We start from the raw sequence: 8,658 nt of genomic DNA, 5'->3' as shown, positions 1-8,658 counted from the left end.
CTACCTAAAATTTTCTAACCACTGATATATCTGTTTTACTGTTTGTTTGTTTTTATTTACACTTCTACGATGGTGTTTGGAAAATAAAGATTATTTTCATTTATTCAATTAAGTAAACATTTTCCTGTTTAATTTTTGCTTCAGACACACTGTATCTTCTGATTATTGCTCCACATAATCACGATAATTGCATAATGTGCAATACTTACAGTGGTGTGAAAAACGATTTGCCCCTTTCCTGATTTCTTATTCTTTTGCATGTTTGTCACACTTAAAGAGAATCTGTATTGCTAAAATCGCACAAAAGTAAACACACCAGTGCGTTAGGGGACATCTCCTATTACCCTCTGTCACAATTTCGCCGCTCCCCGCCGCATTAAAAGTGGTTAAAAACAGTTTTAAAAAGTTTGTTTATAAGCAAACAAAATGGCCACCAAAACAGGAAGTAGGTTGATGTACAGCATGTCCACACATAGAAAATACATCCATACACAAGCAGGCTGTATACACCCTTCCTTTTGTATCTCAAGAGATCATTGTGTGTTTCTTTCCCCCTTCTGCTCTCATGCACTGAAGTTTATTTCAGGCTGCTCTTTTCTTCTTGCAAACAGCTTTGCCCTTGTCTGTAATCCTCAGTATGTGAAAGCCCAGCCAGCTCAGAGGATGATTTATCCAGCTTGTAAAAGATAAGAGAGAAGAAAGAATCTGCCATAATCTAAATAACACACAGGCAGTGTGCAGAGAGGGGCCTGGAAAGGGGAGATTCATCACAGAACCACAACACTAAAGAACTTGGCAGCCTTCCAGACACAGGCCGACAAGTCTGACAGGGGAAAGATACATTGATTTATTACAGAGACTGTTATAGTAGAAAGTGCTGCAGTAAGCCAGAACACATTAGAATAGCTTTTGGAACTTGTAGGATGATAAAAAACAGGATGCAATTTTTGTTACGGAGTCTCTTTAAATGTTTCTGCTCATCAAAAACCGTTAACTATTAGTCAAAGATAACATAATTGAACACAAAATGCAGTTTTAAATGATGATTTTTATTATTTAGTGAGAAAAATAACTCAAAACCTACATGGCCCTGTGTGAAAAAGAAATTGCCCCCTGAACCTAATAACTGGTTGGGCCACCCTTAGCAGCAATAACTGCAATCAAGCGTTTGTGATAACTTGCAACGAGTCTTTTACAGCGCTCTGGAGGAATTTTGGCCCACTCCTCTTTGAAGAATTGTTGTAATTCAGCTTTATTTGGGGGTTTTCTAGCATGAACTGCCTTTTTAAGGTCATGCCACAACATCTCAATAGGACTTAGGTCAGGACTTTGACTAGGCCACTCCAAAGTCTTCATTTTTTTTTTCTTCAGCCATTCAGAGGTGGATTTGCTGGTGTGTTTTGGGTCATTGTCCTGCTGCAGCACCCAAGATCGCTTCAGCTTGAGTTGACGAACAGATGGCCGGGCATTCTCCTTCAGGATTTTTGGGTAGACAGTAGAATTCATGGTTCCATCTATCACAGCAAGCCTTCCAGGTCCAGAAGCACCAAAACAACCCCAGACCATCACACTACCACCACCATATTTTACTGTTGGTATGATGTTCTTTTGCTGAAATGCTGTGTTACTTCTACGCCAGATGTAACGGGACACGCACCTTCCAAAAAGTTCAACTTTTGTCTTGTCGGTCCACAAGGTATTTTCCCAAAAGTCTTGGCAATCATTGAGATGTTTTTTTAGCAAAATTGAGACGAGCCTTAATGTTCTTTTTGCTTAAAAGTGGATTGCACCTTGGATATCTGCCATGCAGGCCGTTTTTGCCCAGTCTCTTTCTTATGGTGGAGTCGTGAACAATGACCTTAATTGAGGCAAGTGAGGCCTGCAGTTCTTTAGATGTTGTCCTGGGGACTTTTGTGGCCTCTCGGATGAGTTTTCTCTGCGCTCTTGGGGTAATTTTGGTCAGCCAGCCACTCCTGGGGAGGTTCATCACTGTTCCATGTTTTTGCCATTTGTGGATAATGGCTCTTACTGTGGTTCGCTGGAGTCCCAAAGCTTTAGAAATGGCTTTATAATCTTTACCAGAGTGATAGATCTCAATTACAGTACTTTTGTTCTCATTTGTTCCTGAATTTCTTTGGATCTTGGCATGATGTCTAGCTTTTGAGGTGCTTTTGGTCTACTTCTCTGTGTCAGATAGCTCCTATTTAAGTGATTTCTTGATTGAAACAGGTGTGGCAGTAATCAGGCCTGGGGGTGACTACAGAAATTGAACTCAGGTGTGATAAACCACAGTTAAGTTATTTTTTAACAAGGGGGGCAATCACCTTTTCACACAGGGCCATGTAGATTTGGAGTTTTTTTTTCTCACTAAATAATAAAAACCATCATTTAAAACTGCATTTTGTGTTCAATTATGTTATCTTTGACTAATAGTTAACGGTTTTTGATCAGCAGAAACATTTAAGTGTGACAAACATGCAAAAGAATAAGAAATCAGGAAGGGGGCAAATAGTTTTTCACACCACTGTATGTAACCCTCTAAAAGAGGGTCCCAAGATTTTGCCAATGTATTTCTATGTGTGAGGTAACTTTAGCATAGAAGGCTAAATTTCACCTTAGATGTTAGCCTAAAGGAACCAAAACGGCGCATGGGAGAGGAGTGGAGGCGCTGTAACGGTCGCATAGACTGTTGCTAGGTGACCAAAGCACACAGAGCAGTGGAACTTTCCAGAAGCCCCGCGTGGCCTGTCAGACTCTACAGTGCAGGTGCGGAGGGGCACGGCGGAAGCGGTGTAGCCGGAGGGAACTGGTTAGAACCAGCCAGAGCATGTCAGAGAGAGGAGAGAGCGGAACTTAGGAGAAGACAGGAGGCAGCGGTTGGGAGAGGGAAAGGAGCCATGAGAGAGAAAAGCCGCAGCAGTCACCCCGGAGGAGACCTGGCGGCCACGCAGACACTACAGTGGAGCAAGTAAGACAGAGGCAACCTGACCAGACAGTGACAGTAGGCCAGAGGCAGCATGCACAGAGTACATCTGAGCTAGTCCGGACAGAAAGGACCCCGGCAGCCAGATGAGTATGGGCCTGAGAGCCAACTACAAGTTACAGCATGTGTTTAGTTAGTAGCCAGTTTTCAGCGGAGGCTTGCTGACATAGAAATATAGCAACCCAGAACCTGAAGAGGCCAATTCTATTCAAAGTGCTGTTACTAGAGAGCTTTAAAAAGGTTTGGAAGGAGGCAATGTGAGCAGACGCGTCTCACACAGCTCCCGGTTTGATCCTGTCTAATAGATCCTGTGGAGAGGCTGCAAACACCCGATCTTGCCTGTATTTGCACGCGGTGGAAAGGGGGATAGAAGGAGAGTACTTTGGAGACGCGGGGAAGCGCTATGAGCCGGCATGATGAAGGGAAAGAGCAAAGACGAGAAAGGCCCTGCTGAGACGCCGCGCAAGCAAGATGGCGCCGTCTCAAAGCAAACATGCTCACAGACATCAAGCACCCAGCTAGAAGACGTGGCGACCCGGCTGGAAAAATTTGCCCATAAAGACACCAGGTTAGTGAAGGGCAACGTGCAAGAGAAGCTAACCCACCAAGAGGAGGCAGATGAGGGGACTCAGGGGGAACACGAGGAGACAGAAGAAGCTAGTCAAGATGGCGCCGAAGCTGCAGAGCTAGAGTGGGAAACTAACAATGCGTTAGAAGTACCTGCTGCAGCGAGTAGCAATGAAAATCCGGATGAATTTAATAGTCAGCCCGCTACCAAAGAGCCTTCTTTAAGTGAAATATTGGCAGCTGTTAACACCTGCAATGCGGCTATAATGTCTCTTACACAGCAGACAGGAGGCCTAAAGGAAGAGTTGATCCTTATAAGACAAGACATGTCCACCATCAGAAAAAGAATATCAGAGTTGGAATCCAGGGTCAGTGAAGTGGAAGACTCTCTGGCACCAGCAATAAGAGACCTAAAGAGGGTAATCAAGCATTCTATAGCCAATACGGACAAATCAGACGATATAGAAAATAGACTGCGGAGAAATAACGTAAGAATCGTGGGCCTGCCGGAAAAGACAGAGAAGACAGAACCTATGGCATTCATAGAACAATGGCTGATTGAAACTTTTGGAAGAGAATCCTTCTCAAACGTATACGCAGTACAACGGGCACATCGAGTCCCCTCAAAACCCCCCCAACCAGGCGCTGCCCCGAGACCAATACTAGCCAAGCTGCTACACTACCAAGACCGAGAAGCAATCCTGAGGCAGGCACGCCTAAAAGGCAACATTAAATATGGTGATCACAAAATCTCCTTCTATCCAGATTTCTTGGCGGAGGTCCAGAAACAGAGAATGAAGTTTTTCGATGTAAAGCAACGCTTGCAAAAGCTGCAGTTGCAGTACACTATGTTATACCCGGCTAAGCTGAAAGTTTTAGCAAAGAATGAAGCTCATTTTTTTCTTACAGCTAAAGAAGCTACGACATGGTTAGATGAAAATGAACAACACCTGGCTAAAAAATCCACTCCTGCACCAGAGGAGGACTGACCATTGCCGCAGGGTAAACTACGCCTAGATACGTTTCTGTTATGTTGATTTCTTCCTTCTTTGACAATGATGAGAGGAATAGATTTTTGTTCACACAGGGAAACTCCCTAAGAACATCACTCCGTTGGTATTTTGCAACTATATTATCCACCCAATATAGCTTAAAAAATGCGGGTAATGCCACTTTCACAGGATCGTTATTAATATAGTATGATCATATTGTGCCAATAAGTTGGGAGAAGAGAAAATAGCTGTTTTCTGCGAATCTCGAATCTTTTTTGGCAGAGAAAGAGACACTCGATACACTTACTGTTGGAGCATCACTGCATAAATACTGTTACCTAGATTAATACCTAAGTATTAGGTTTACTCAGCTTAAATTTGAAATGAGGGCTATTCTACCAGCAAAGCAGTGGATGCTAAGTGTTCTGGAGGGAGGAGGAGTTTGTTATGTTTATGTTAATTCTGTTTTTTCCTTCATATACAGCAGCAATTGTTTTTGTGTAGATAGAGACAACCATGCATATTGGGTGACGATGGGATCTTCTGGGGAATATGGCTGAGGTAGCAGTAATAAGCTGGAATGTGAGAGGTTTATCTGACCCAGCAAAGAGACAATCAATACTTTTGTTTATCCAAAAACAAAGTCCTTCGGTGATATGTTTACAGGAGACGCACCTAACCCCACAAACAGTATACTGGCTCTCCAAGCGGTGGCTATCTTATACCTACCATTCCACCCATACCTCATATTCTAGAGGAGTATCCATCCTCATACATGCCAAAATAGGATTTCAATTAATACACTCACATATAGACAAAGAAGGACGCTTTGTAATACTCCACGGTAAATTTAACACCATGGAATGCATAATAGTAGCCATTTATGTCCCACCTCCCTTTTCACCTTTCAGCTTACAAGTAATAATAGATTTGTTAATAGACAAAATGTTCCTTCCTATGCTGTGGATAGGGGATTATAACATGATTCTGAATTCGAAGCTGGATAGATTTAGAACTAGGCAGCAGGAAGGTCAGCCATCATCTCTTGCAAGGTTTCTGGGAGAATTAACCTTGGTTGATTTATGGCAGACAAGCCATCCTAATGATTTGGTAATTGGTATATTCATGTTATAGTAAGTCTCATATGTCTCTCTCTAGAATAGACCTAGCTGTTGGAAATTCGGAAATTCTGCCACTTGTGGAAAAGACAGAATATATGGTACGTGCAATTTCTGACCACTCGCCCCTAAGGGTCAGGCTTAAAGATCCACATTATAGTGTCAAACCAAAGTTACCATGGAAATTAAACCCCTATTGGCTATCACTAATTACCACACATTCAAGGATCATTGATGATCTAAATATGTTTTTCCAATTTAATAGTGACCCTTCAAAACGGATATTAGTCTGGGAAACGCTAAAAGCATTCTTAAGAGGAGTCTTTGTAAAAGAAATCAATGGCATTAGATCCGCATCTAGGGAGAGACATAAGACTTTTATCCGAAACCTGAGGGAATCAGAAACAGCGTTTGTGGCAAATCCAACTGATGACTCGAGAGCAACTTGGCTTCAGGCGCAGGAGGCTCTTAATGAGTATCTAGCGACTAAGGCCAATCACAAGAGATTCTTCTTAAAGCAGGCTTTCTTTGAACAAGGAGACCAGACTGGTCACCTGCAATCGATTATAACCAAATCCCAGGAACCACAAAACCACATTGGAGCTCTTATGTCTCATTCAGGGGAGGTAGTGACGGAAACATCCCAAATAGTAGAGGAGTTACAGCAGTTTTATAGGGAGCTATACAGCTCCAAGATTAATTATGAAAAGGAGGAATTGTCTTGCTACCTGAATGCAATCCCTTTACTCAAACTTTCAGATGAGGATAGAGTCATGTTGGACGCTCCCATAGTATTAGAAGAGCTGGAAATTGCAGTTGCTTCATTCCCAGCAAATAAAGCGCCGGGCTGCGACGGTTTGCCAGTCGAGGTATACAAGAGATACTCAGAGCTACTGCTCCCAAAACTTCTAGAGGTCTTTGAAGAAATATATGAAAAGGGATCGTTGTCACAATCAATGTCGCAGGCAGACATCATTTTACTCCCAAAACCGGGCAAAGATACCTTACGGGTAGATGTAGCGAACGGTTCGCCGGCGAACGGTTCCAGGCGAACTTAGGGGGTTCGCGTTCGCCTACACCAGGCGAACTTTGCGGAAGTTCGATTCTCCCCATAATGCACTATGAGGGTCAACTTTGACCCTCTGCATCACAGTCAGCAGGCACATTGTAGCCATTCAGGCTACACTAAGCCCTGGAGCCCCACCCCCCCTTATATAAGGCAGGCTCCGGCGGCCATTAGCCTCACTCGTGTGCCTGCTAGAGAGAGGAAAGGGACAGCTGCTGCAGACTTTTTCTCCCAGATTAGTTAGGTTCTAGGCTGCTTTGCTTGCTCCTGACTGATTATTATTGCTTTTAAAGCACCCAGCAACAGCTCTTTTCAGAGCTCAACCTGTACATTTTTTTTTCTGTGTGTCAAACTGACACTTGTTGCATGCACAGCCTTGCTAATTGATAGTGTGTGTGCCACTGCCAGCAGCCCAGCACATTCAGTGACTACCTGTGTGTGTGACAGGGAGCTGCACATTGTACTACCCAGTACTGCATATACCCCAGTACCTGTTGTGTTTACTTAACCCACCTCATCACTGCATATACCTAGCTTTGTGTTGAGTGAACCCAGCTCACTGCATCTAACTACCCAGTACCTGTTGTGTTTACTTAACCCACCTCATCACTGCATATACCTAGCGTTGTGTTGAGTGAACCCAGCTCACTGCATCTAACTACCTGTTGTGTTGAGTGAGAACCCACCTCACTGCATCTTAAGTACCTTTACTGTTCAATGAACCCAGCTCACTGCATCTAACTACCTGTTGTGTTGAGTGAGAACCCACCTGGCCACCTCACTGCATCTAACTACCTGTTGTGTTGAGTGAGAACCAACCTCACTGCATCTTAAGTACCTTTACTGTTCAGTGAACCCAGCTCACTGCATCTAACTACCCAGTACCTGTTGTGTTTACTTAACCCACCTCATTACTGCATATACCTAGCGTTGTGTTGAGTGAACCCAGCTCACTGCATCTAACTACCTGTTGTGTTGAGTGTGAACCCACCTGGCCACCTCACTGCATCTAACTACCTGTTGTGTTGAGTGAGAACCCACCTCACTGCATCTTAAGTACCTTTACTGTTCAGTGAACCCAGCTCACTGCATCTAACTACCAGTTGTGTTGAGTGTGAACCCACCTGGCCAGCTCACTGCATCTAACTACCTGTTGTGTTGAGTGAGAACCCACCTCACTGCATCTTAAGTACCTTTACTGTTCAGTGAACCCAGCTCACTGCATCTAACTACCTGTTGTGTTGAGTGTGAACCCACCTGGCCAGCTCACTGCATCTAACTACCTGTTGTGTTGAGTGAGAACCCACCTCACTGCATCTTAAGTACCTTTACTGTTCAGTGAACCCAGCTCACTGCATCTAACTACCAGTTGTGTTGAGTGTGAACCCACCTGGCCACCTCACTGCATCTAACTACCTGTGGTGTTGAGTGAGAACCCACCTCACTGCATCTTAAGTACCTTTACTGTTCAGTGAACCCAGCTCACTGCATCTAACTACCAGTTGTGTTGAGTGTGAACCCACCTGGCCACCACACTGCATCTAACTACCTGTGGTGTTGAGTGAGAACCCACCTCACTGCATCTTAAGTACCTTTACTGTTCAGTGAACCCACCTCACTGCATCTAACTACCTGTTGTGTTGAGTGTGAACCCACCTGGCCACCTCACTGCATCTAACTACCTGTTGTGTTGAGTGAGAACCCACCTCACTGCATCTTAAGTAATTTTACTGTTCAGTGAACCCAGCTCACTGCATCTAACTACCTGTTGTGTTGAGTGAGAACCCACCTCACTGCATCTTAAGTACCTTTACTGTTCAGTGAACCCAGCTCACTGCATCTAACTACCCAGTACCTGTTGTGTTTACTTAACCCACCTCATCACTGCATATACCTAGCGTTGTGTTGAGTGAACCCAGCTCACTGCATCTA

The sequence above is a fragment of the Hyperolius riggenbachi genome, chromosome 9 (genome assembly GCF_040937935.1).
Source record: "Hyperolius riggenbachi isolate aHypRig1 chromosome 9, aHypRig1.pri, whole genome shotgun sequence".
NCBI lineage: Eukaryota > Metazoa > Chordata > Amphibia > Anura > Hyperoliidae > Hyperolius > Hyperolius riggenbachi.
The sequence above is the reverse complement of the archived record's forward strand: the minus strand, read 5'-3'. Positions refer to the sequence as shown.